We start from the raw sequence: 12,626 nt of genomic DNA, 5'->3' as shown, positions 1-12,626 counted from the left end.
AGTCATTCATTTACTCTATCAATGAAAAACAACTAAATCTAATATATGTTGTAGTGTAAGTCTGTTTAGTTAAAAGGAAGGAGTTATTACTAAAATATACAGTAAATGTATGAATCGCTCTTATAAGCTTACTAAGTTAAACTGGATGATACTTGATCACATGAAGGCATGTTAACTACAAAAAGTAGCCGTTCGATATTTTTTTCAAAAAACCTTTCAATCTTGCAGTGGTGAACAAGTGGAACAATGCTGGACACTTAACAAAATAATATGTTTAAAACTGATTAGTGCTTTATCACGGATGTTTTTTCATAGGATGCTGCTGAAAAATTGGACACAACCAAGGATTTTGGAAATTATGAGTTGTTATAACTGAAAATGATATAATGTATCAAAAAGTGTTGCGAGAATATGTGATAAATAATGAGAGAGTCTCTTCTCCGTCTACGAGGAACTTGGTTGTGAGGATGTTTGGCATTCATCCTCTTTTACAAGTTTTTTTCTTCATATGTTGAATACATCTATTTGCAAAGAGTACTAAAATGAAGGTTTTTATAAGAAAACTAATATCCAAGAAAAAAAATATTGTTTCATCATATATTTTTCAGCGGTGTTCATTACTTATTACTACAATACCTAACATAATACAAGGAAACTAATATGCCTTTCTGTTTCACTTACACCACTAGCTTCCATGTAAAAATGGATACAAAATGATGATAAATTAAAAATTACATTTACATCCATTTTCAATGTGCTTTACCTTATCATTCTCGATTAAACTTAAACACATAATTTGTACTTGATGGTTCTTTCATCCAAAAGAAGATCGATGTAGATAAAGTCATTACAATGATTACAAAGTCTTAAATTAGCAAAAGATTGCAGCGAAATTATTTTCTCTCTGATATATACTACTATTCCTGACAAGTAAATTGAAAATTATATTAATTATGAAATAATATGAATTACATGAAGGCATACACATAAGACTAACATTAATAAAGGATTAATGCTAGTATCGAATCTAAGTGATACAAATTTGATGATCTTCAATCAGCAGCTCCTAGAGAGAGGAAGAGGAAGACGATGGCTAGATACAAGAAAACCGAAGCCCAAAAAAACATAATGGAGACAAAAGCTGTAAAAAAGGATCACTCTTACAAGAATAATTTGCATGTTAATTATTAAGCACTAAACATAGGTGTCTTAATATCATAATTGCTGAATGAGACTAGAGAAGATAAGAACTAACAAAGCTCCAAACAAGAATGTACGTAGAAAGCTGAATCAAAAAGTTATCTTGCACAAGCACTTTGAAAGGTATACATCTGAAAGTTTATTTCCAAAACACTATTTTTTCTATCTGAAAGTGTATTTCAAAAATACGCGGTTTTAAAAAATCGTGGGACGAGTAAAATTGGATACACGATATAAATATTTGAGTTAATGCACATTGTAGCGAATCCTATCACGATATTCTCATGAATCATATCGATAGGAATTTTTCTATTTTAAGATGCTCAAAAACTTTGTTGTAACAATCAAGAAGCCAGGGATTTATCAATGTCTGTAAATGGAAAACAACTAAATAAAAGGGAGTTATTACTGAAATAGACGGTAATTGTGTACAATATTATTGACATTATTATTTCCAGATTTTATTGCTATGTTAAACTGAGTGATACTTGATCACATGCAGGCTTGTTAACTACATAAAGTCATGGTTCAATATTTTTTTGCAAGAAAAACTTTCAATCTTGTAGTTGTGAGCAAGTGGACCAATGTTGGAAACATAATAGAATAGTGTCTAAAACTACCTTGGATGCTTTTAGATGGCTCAATTTCCCATTTGTACTTATATTAATTTCATTTTGATAGAGATCCAAGTGAGGGCTTATAAGGGAAAAGGGATATAATTTAATAAAGAGTGTTGCGAGAATATGTGATAAATAATAAGAGAGAGAGAGAGTCTTCTCCTTCTACGAGGAGCTTGGTTCCGATGAAGTCTCAGATTCACTCTCTTCTACAAGTTCATTTTCTTCATCCATTGAATAAGTTTTCTACTATTTATCTCTTTGATTGATTCGGATTTTGAAATTTTTTGGTTCCTATCACATCCATTTGCAAAGCGTTTTAATATTATGCAAGTTGTTTTAAGAAAAAAACCATCTATTTTCTCTACAATGCCTAACATAATAGTGCAAATACAAAGAAACAAATATGCCTTTATGTTTCAGCTACACAACTAACATGTAAAAAGGATAAAAGATGATAATATTACCAAGACTTAATTTCGAATCCATTTTCGGGGATTCGTACATTATGCTGATTAGCATAGTAATATCTTAATCCACAATTTTGCATAATTAGAACATTGATAATATTACAGAATACATTAAAAAGGAACATATGATGAATTAGAAAGGAACATAATCTGTCAAAAAGGTATTCATGTTTCAGTTACAAAGATAAGTGGAACATATGATGTTAAAAAGGAACATATGATGAATTAGAAAGGAACATTATTTATCTACTTTTTTTTGCAAAGTAATATTATTAGTTGAGTTTATAAATAATATTCTATCATTTCATGGCAATTAAGATGATCCAACTCCTCAATCAAGGCATTTAATTGTGAGTAAGATGATCCACCTTCTTTCTCCACAACCTTCTTTGCCATTTTTGCAAGCACTTTTGCTTTGTTCCTCATTTCATTATTTTCTCAAATTAGTCCCTTATAATTATGTTGAAGAATCAAAAGTTGAGGAGACCAACCTCTTATAATTAGTCCGTTTCCTTTCATCCTTTTCTCAAATTCTGGTAGTCCTTTTTCTCTATATCTTCTCTCTTTTTCTTCACCACCCAAACAAAATCTTTCCCCGATGCTTTGAGTCCCATATCAATTTCTTTAATCTGAGAGTTAAGGAAGTGATTTGTACTTCCAAAGAACACATAAACAACTGAGTTGATATCTTGTGTCAAGCCACTTTAGACACTCATGTTTATTGATAGAGGGTTCTTTTCCGCGGTATGATGTATCCATATCTCTGTTGAAAACTGAGAATGGACCTATATCCCATTCATTTTGTCCAAGAACCTCTCTATAATAATCAGCATAAGCACCGTCAAGCTCATAGAAGCTATTGACAATAATGCCATAACTCCTCACCTCTGATTCCCTGAATTCTGCGTATAATTTTGCGATGTTTTGGGTTATTGCATCAATTTAGAAGAAACATATTTGGCAGCTGCAACCTTGTCATTTTGATATTCCCAGGAAGATTAGGAATCACGAATTCTTCTGTTTCAGAAGAAACATTTTTGAAAGGCTCGTATTGTTCCAGGAATTGTGAAGCACACAATGAAAAGAAACCAGCAGCAGCATGGAATACAATCCTAGGAATACCAAATTTTGCAGCAGAACCTGTTGCCTATGGAAAGAACATATCAGAAACAATGCAATGTAAGCTTTTTATGTTCTTTACTTACTATTTAATAATCTCTAAGTTGGTTACTATTTAATAATCTCTAAGCTTTTTATGTTCTTTACTTACTATTTAATAATCTCTAAGTTGGTTTTCTAGAATTTCACTCCGTGCGCGGGCAACCTAATGTGATGGAACTGATTATAAAGAGGAGACTTGTACACACTTTTGGTACTTTCAGAAGACAATTGTTTAAAAATGACTATACATTTATTTGTTGGTATGCCCCATTTTGTGTACTTTTTAGGCTAGGTAGATGGTGTAACTATGGTAGCCAACAAACTTGAGAATATTTAGCAAGATTCTATGTTACGAACAACATCACTTCTGAAGGCGTTTCTCAGTGTTCAACATTTGTCGGTATTTGACACGAGTATAAAACTGACTTGTGCTGTTACATTCAATCCCTTATATTTTCTTAAATTATTATCTTAGGTTGCTTTCTTACTATATTTCGATATGGAATATGCAGCTTTAAATGCTGTAAAATGTAAGATACAACAGCAAAACTACGTTAGATATATGTGTGTGTTCATCATAATGATTCAAACGAGATTTGATAAGTTTCTATTTGTCTGCAAGAGATTTTTGAAGTTATCATAGTAAAAAATTGATTGTACTCATACTTTAGCTAATCCGAAAATAAAACTTTTTAAAACATGCTATCAAAACCTATAAAAAAATTTAGTACCATAATTTTTTGTTGAGCATCAACATCAGATTCCTTGACGAACTTCTCCATATTCTGAGTCAGCTCATATGGATATTCTATAAAGAAACAAGATCCAAGACTGTGTTAGTCACATGAATTTAAATATTATTTTTGGTACTAGTCACCTATATGAGCATTCAAATTTTAGATTATAAAACATGATTTTTCATTTATCAGATAATCAAAAGATAAATCCACAATATTACCTTCCTTGTTAAGTAAGTTAGATTTTAGATTCTTTCTTGAAGGAAAATCCTGCCACAAAAATGATATAATTAGACTTTTTTGCCGAAGTTTTTAAGCACTCGGCCTTTCCTAAAGAATAAATTGAAGCATTTTAAATCCTTAAAAAACTAATAATTTTTCAAGTGTTCTAACTTCTTAACATAACAATGACAGAACACATTAAATTCATCAACTACATATTTATATAAAAAAATTAATAAATCAACATACGTTGTAATTATCATATTGGTTTTTGGGACTAAAAGATGAGATCTAAAATGAAAATGAACCATTCATAAATATATCAAAATATATTTACAGCAGAACAACAAAAACCTATTGCATTGCAGCAGTCATGGTCTAAGATTTGTACCCTAAAACTGGCCTCTCGATTTTAGGAATAAATTACCTCCCACATAGCAAGGACCAACGAGCTTCGCAAACCTGGGTCAATGTCATGAAGAAATCTGCAACAAAGCATACTGATACGCAACATTGGAGGTGTAGTGCTCGACGGATTAATCAAGGAAATCACACTTGTTGATGAAAGATATAATTTAAGAAATAAAATCATTCTTGCCGTTGTATCCCTATAGCTGGAGATAAATAAAAAACAAAAAATTAACGATTGAAGGAATGAACGAAAGGTTATAGAAAATCAAATCTCAGTTATATTATGTTATATTATATATAGGTATACATGTAATTAAACAAACTCATAACATCATATATTTGAGAATTGAGGGACTGAACGAGTTGAGTTGAGTTGAGAATTGAGAGATCTTGTGATTGTAGAATAACGTGAATCTTTGGAAATGGTTGATGAGCAGCTGCAGGGATCTCAAAACCCTATGGATTTGAGAGAGAATTTGAAAGAGGTTAGGGTTTCACATGACTTCGACAGCATTTATAACTAAGTTGTCAATAAACCCCAAGTCATAAAGCCCAATCAAATAAGCCCCACCAAGCTCACTATATCACAGAAAAATTGCTCTTTAGACTCGCTAGTTTGCTCTCAAACACCCGATATTACCTTTTTACCTCCAATGGTAGTTAACTCACATGTTACATATTTCAGGCAGCTTTCTTCCTCCTACACTATTCATTCACCAACTTTGTTAGATTTTTTTTCTATCTCCCTATCTATAATAAAAAAAGTTTTTTATTTTTTATTTTATTTTTTTATGCCAAATCATTGAAGAATGATAGTTAGAAGATTTATATACATTTGACGTCAAGAAACCGACATTGCATCTTTTAAACCATTTACATTATTGCTTTTTTCTTCCATATTTTTGTTGGTTCTAAAAAGAACTCGTAGAAGTAGTTAACTACCATATAGCTCCCAACAACAATTAAGTAACTACAATAGGTGCCCAATATTTGGCCTTTTGCATTTTTTCTTTCATTTTGTTGCATTTAACGATTGAATTAAATTTTGATACTTATTTTTTTTTTACAATTATTTGTTGTTTATTGATAGTTATGGTTGAAAATGCGGTTGATAATTCAGTTGAGTCAAAACCAACTAATGTCGAGTCTTCCGTCGAATTGAGACCGTCTATGGTTGAAGCTTCCATTGATGTGAAACCATATATTCTTAAAACTTTCGTTAATGTGAAACCTTATCTTGTTGGTTTTGCAGATTTTAAACCTCTTCACTAATGTGAAACCTTCTCTTGTTGGTTCCTATGTTTCCAAGTTTTGTGATAGTGAAATAAAGACGACGCCGTACTTTATCACCGTAGATACAATGGAAAGTTGGAAATGATATATGATTAAAAGGGTTCGTCGACAAGCAACAAAGGCGTAGTTTACTTTCATTATATATAGATAAATCTAATTTAAAGAAACAAATGTTAGTGTTGGCTTGTGAAAGTAGTGGAGACTGCACTCAAATAAACACTACCAAAATAACTATATATATTTTGGGTTGTTAAATTATTAAAATAAATAGTATCTCTATCCCTTGCCCCTCTCTCTTTGTCGTGCCTTTTGTGTATATATTAATCTATATCCTTCTATTAGGAAAAAAAAGTTACGATATAGAACTACAGGTACAAGCAAAAGGTAATAACAAAAAGAGGAATGCTAACGACACACATTTTAACACACATTTTTCAACACACTCTCTGTGGTTAAAATTCAGATGGGTCCTATCAAATCATTTGGGTCCCATATGAATTTGGTTTGTCACATGCATTTTAACCAATAGAAGAAAGTTTGTTGAAAAGTGTGTTAAAATGTGTGTTGTAAGCATTTTTCTAACAATAAAACTATCTTTTTTTTTTTGACAAGAAAAAAAAAAAAAAAGATAGTTTAGGTTGCCCACAACTATCTTATAATTAACAAAACTAGACTATCCACCCGTGCTGCCGCACGGGTCATATACATTGTAGATATAGTAGACAAAAACAAATCTCAATGCATATCAAAGAGAATGAAATATGTGGTCCCAAATATATGCAGATGTTGGAATTCGAACCTCAGACACCACGCTTATTCACCAAAAAAATATTAATTTTTATCAATCGTGTGTTACTTCATTCTTTTGTTAAAATTATATGTCAATATTATATTATTGGTATGTTACTTCATATTTTTCTTTTTTTTTTTGAAAAAATGTTACTTCATTCTTTTGTAAAAATTATATGTTAATGTTATATTATGTACCTAAAAATAGTTCATTCTTAACCTGAACATGTAAAATGTTTTATTTAAATAATTTTCCTTTTATCCAATATTTGGCATTTACCGTAAATGATACCCTTTAACTGTTTGTTGAAATGTTTCTTCCACCTGTTTATATAGATTGCAAAATTCAGGTGCATTTTGTGGTAAATATTTAACAAAGAGAGTTCAGTTCTAATTTGGATGAAAAGTGTAATATTAACAAAAAAAAATGTTGCTATAATCTTTCAAAACCCTTTTATTCCAATAGGGCAATTTGTTTTGTTGAAGAAATAGGGCGATTTGTTTTGAAGAAATAGGGGAAATAAAGCGATGCCGATTTGCTTTGTTCATGAAAATAGGAGATTAGGTGTGAGCATTAGCGTTGTTCATGAAAATAGAAGATTAGGTGTGAGCATTAGGGTTAAAATGGTAAAATTATGCAACAGGGTTTAGGTTAAAATTAGGGCTCATGAAAATATGAGATTAGGTGTGAGCATTAGGGTTGTTCATGAAAATATAAGATTAGGTGTGCGCATTAGGGTTAAAACGGTAAAATTATGCAATAGGGTTTAGGTTAAAATTAGGGCTCACGAAAATATGAGATTAGGTGTGAGCATTAGGGTTGTTCATGAAAATATAAGATTAGGTGTGAGCATTAGGGTTAAAACGGTAAAATTATGCAATAGGATTTAGGTTAAAATTAGGGCTTACGGGTTACCTTTAATATATAAGAAGATAAGAAGATTAGGTGAGAGCAATAGGATTGTTCATGAAAATAGGAGATTAGGTGTGAACATTAGGGTTAAAACAGTAAAATTATGCAATAGGGTTTAGGTTAAAATTAGGGCTTACTTGTTAACTTTAATATATAAGAAGATTAGGAGAGAGCATTAGGATTGTTCATGAAAATAGGAGATTAGGTGTGAACATTAGGGTTAAAACAGTAAAATTATGCAATAGGGTTTAGGTTAAAATTAGGGCTTACATGTTAACTTTAATATATAAGAAGATTGTTCATGAAAATAGGAGATTAGGTGTGAACATTAGGGTTAAAACAGTAAAATTATGCAATAGGATTTAGGTTAAAATTAGGGCTTACTTGTTAACTTTAATATATAAGAAGATTAGGAGAGAGCATTAGGATTGTTCATGAAAATAGGAGATTAGGTGTGAACATTAGGGTTAAAACAGTAAAATTATGCAATAGGGTTTAGGTTAAAATTAGGGCTTACTTGTTAACTTTAATATATAAGAAGATTAGGAGAGAGCATTAGGATTGTTCATGAAAATAGGAGATTAGGTGTGAACATTAGGGTTAAAACAGTAAAATTATGCAATAGGGTTTAGGTTAAAATTAGGGCTTACTTGTTAACTTTAATATATAAGAAGATTAGGAGAGAGCATTAGGATTGTTCATGAAAATAGGAGATTAGGTGTGAACATTAGGGTTAAAACAGTAAAATTATGCAATAGGGTTTAGGTTTAAATTAGGGCTTACATGTTAACTTTAATATATAAGAAGATTGTTCATGAAAATAGGAGATTAGGTGTGAACATTAGGGTTAAAACAGTAAAATTATGCAATAGGGTTTAGGTTAAAATTAGGGCTTACTTGTTAACTTTAATATATAAGAAGATTAGGAGAGAGCATTAGGATTGTTCATGAAAATAGGAGATTAGGTGTGAACATTAGGGTTAAAACAGTAAAATTATGCAATAGGGTTTAGGTTAAAATTAGGGCTTACTTGTTAACTTTAATATATAAGAAGATAAGAAGATTAGGAGAGAGCATTAGGATTGTTCGTGAAAATAGGAGATTAGGTGTGAACATTAGGGTTAAAACAGTAAAATTATGCAATAGGGTTTAGGTTAAAATTAGGGCTTACATGTTAACTTTAATATATAAGAAGATTGTTCATGAAAATAGGAGATTAGGTGTGAACATTAGGGTTAAAACAGTAAAATTATGCAATAGGGTTTAGGTTAAAATTAGGGCTTACATGTTAACTTTAATATATAAGAAGATTGTTCATGAAAATAGGAGATTAGGTGTGAACATTAGGGTTAAAACAGTAAAATTATGCAATAGGATTTAGGTTAAAATTAGGGCTTACTTGTTAACTTTAATATATAAGAAGATTAGGAGAGAGCATTAGGATTGTTCATGAAAATAGGAGATTAGGTGTGAACATTAGGGTTAAAACAGTAAAATTATGCAATAGGGTTTAGGTTAAAATTAGGGCTTACATGTTAACTTTAATATATAAGAAGATTGTTCATGAAAATAGGAGATTAGGTGTGAACATTAGGGTTAAAACAGTAAAATTATGCAATAGGATTTAGGTTAAAATTAGGGCTTACTTGTTAACTTTAATATATAAGAAGATTAGGAGAGAGCATTAGGATTGTTCATGAAAATAGGAGATTAGGTGTGAACATTAGGGTTAAAACAGTAAAATTATGCAATAGGGTTTAGGTTAAAATTAGGGCTTACTTGTTAACTTTAATATATAAGAAGATTAGGAGAGAGCATTAGGATTGTTCATGAAAATAGGAGATTAGGTGTGAACATTAGGGTTAAAACAGTAAAATTATGCAATAGGGTTTAGGTTAAAATTAGGGCTTACTTGTTAACTTTAATATATAAGAAGATTAGGAGAGAGCATTAGGATTGTTCATGAAAATAGGAGATTAGGTGTGAACATTAGGGTTAAAACAGTAAAATTATGCAATAGGGTTTAGGTTAAAATTAGGGCTTACATGTTAACTTTAATATATAAGAAGATTGTTCATGAAAATAGGAGATTAGGTGTGAACATTAGGGTTAAAACAGTAAAATTATGCAATAGGATTTAGGTTAAAATTAGGGCTTACTTGTTAACTTTAATATATAAGAAGATTAGGAGAGAGCATTAGGATTGTTCATGAAAATAGGAGATTAGGTGTGAACATTAGGGTTAAAACAGTAAAATTATGCAATAGGGTTTAGGTTAAAATTAGGGCTTACTTGTTAACTTTAATATATAAGAAGATTAGGAGAGAGCATTAGGATTGTTCATGAAAATAGGAGATTAGGTGTGAACATTAGGGTTAAAACAGTAAAATTATGCAATAGGGTTTAGGTTTAAATTAGGGCTTACATGTTAACTTTAATATATAAGAAGATTGTTCATGAAAATAGGAGATTAGGTGTGAACATTAGGGTTAAAACAGTAAAATTATGCAATAGGGTTTAGGTTAAAATTAGGGCTTACTTGTTAACTTTAATATATAAGAAGATTAGGAGAGAGCATTAGGATTGTTCATGAAAATAGGAGATTAGGTGTGAACATTAGGGTTAAAACAGTAAAATTATGCAATAGGGTTTAGGTTAAAATTAGGGCTTACTTGTTAACTTTAATATATAAGAAGATGACTACTAGTTTTCTATTTTATTTTTCAAATGTAGTGAGGGCCCATGCCGACAATTATCTCTACATGGATCCGTTCCAGTTTAGGTTACTTGGTTATTTAAAAAAGGAAACAAATAATTAGTGGTTATGTAATTTTAATGGAGTTCACAATCATATGATGGCGGCAAAGTTAAAAGATCACTAAATATTGAAGATAAAGAATTTGAAGTTATTGAAGAAGATGAAAAAGAACTTTCACTAAATATTCTTTGGAACTTTTTTGTTGATGTTAATTTCTTTTTTTTTTTTTTGTTAATAATGCATTGAAATATATTTTGTGTGGTCGATAATGCATCGACATTTTATTTGTGGTCAATATATCCCTAACATAATATAAATATATGTATTTTATGTTTTATGTGATGGACAAAGAACCGAGAGTTTAAGTGGATATTATTGCACCTCTTTCAGCTCTTTTGGGTTGAATTTTTCTTTCCAAAAATGCCCTCTACTTTCAATGCAAATAACACAAGTAACAAGTAGATAAGAATAAATTTAAATATTAATAAAATGTAACAAACACGATATGAATATATAAATGTTTGATTTATTTTTCTTTATCATTTAAAAAGTGTAATAAACTAGATGAATATATTTATACTTAATTTTTCATTATCTCAATCCTTAAACAACTTTTTTATAATAAAGACTGTTTTTTTAAGAAAATAAAGATTATTGTTGGTGTCATTAAAAAAAAGAATTTAGATTATTTTTTTATTATATTATTTGGTTTGTTATAACTTGAAAGCAACATACATTTATATTTTTAATTTTAATCAAAATCAAAATTTCATTAGAAAAACACCGTTCATAATTTTCAAACGTCGGCGCAATAAAAAGAGCGGAAAGACGGGCACGTGAGTGCCAGTCTTTTCGCTGGTATAAATAAATATCTATCTCCGGTTAATTTACATTTTATTTTATAATTTCTTTCGTATCATGTTATTCTGATATTTGCTCTTTTATCTACTTCCATCAAGTAAAACAAGTCTCCTGATGGAAAAGTTGAGGCTCGTGTCCGATATGAAGCTTTCTAGCGGATAATTACGATATTTTTACTTGCACCGACAATTTGAATGAGTTTATTTTGACAAAAATAAATGATAATCATTCATTCAAATTAATAGAGTACATCGATACATTGCAAATCGCTAAAAATAAAAAGGATGAATCTGCGAACAAAATCACAACATCCATGTTAATAGCATAAAACGACATAGTACAAAAGCTTGCATATATGATTATATTCAACTCTCCAGAATACTTCAGATCTGCAACGTGGACGATGCCAAAATCATTTATTGAATCTTCACCAGATCAAAGCTGATCTGACAATCTGAACCGAACTAATAAGAAGACAAATAACTTTGCACAAAGACGACGAAAAAAACCAATGTCGCCAAGCCACTCATGATATTTCACATGTATTTGAACCCCATGTTTTCTTGAGAGAACTAAACTAGTAAAAAAAAATTCAAATCTTGTAATTTCTTAACATACTTGAAAGGAATTCTTCTGAAATCATTTCCAAGGTTTCTTGATAACTAAATTTGCTCTCATCCTTCAACACAAACATTAGATTTCAGAAGTGGCCTCTCCCATGTGTTGTTCAACATGAGAAGGCGATGCTAGAGACCTTCCTATTTGAGAAAATATGGCCATAAGGAGTTACACAAATCTGACATGACGAACCTTTTTGTTCCCATCCGTTACGTGCGTTGCTGAAGGAAAGCTCATCTTTTGAAGACATTCTTGATGCTTCCATTCTGACTAAATTCTAGGCACCTACTTTAACTTGAAATGTAGCACCGACACTTTAGAGTCAAAGTGTGTCAGTGTCAGTGGATTGAACATGAAATGTGTGGTTACATTCAATGATATTTATTTTCTCAAACTAGTACTAGTATTGATGTGTTTGGCGCTTGTGTCAGTGTCTCATAGAACTAAACTAGTTAAAAAATAATTCAAATCTTGTAATTTATTAACATACTTGAAGTAAATTTTTCTGAGATTATTTCCAGGAAGAGACACAAAGATAACCTCAGCCCCTGGCGCCACCTGTGCCACCCACTCCAT

At 30.6% G+C, this 12,626-nt stretch overlaps 1 pseudogene; it reads right to left on the bottom strand.

The window, feature by feature from the left end:
• Positions 1 to 2,654: 2,654 nt before the first annotated feature.
• LOC11409826 (UDP-glucose flavonoid 3-O-glucosyltransferase 7-like) lies at positions 2,655 to 12,626 on the bottom strand (annotated as a pseudogene).

Source organism: Medicago truncatula, chromosome 8 (genome assembly GCF_003473485.1).
Source record: "Medicago truncatula cultivar Jemalong A17 chromosome 8, MtrunA17r5.0-ANR, whole genome shotgun sequence".
Lineage (NCBI taxonomy): Eukaryota > Viridiplantae > Streptophyta > Magnoliopsida > Fabales > Fabaceae > Medicago > Medicago truncatula.
Note: the sequence above shows the minus strand (reverse complement) of the source record. Positions and strands in the feature narration are given on the sequence as shown.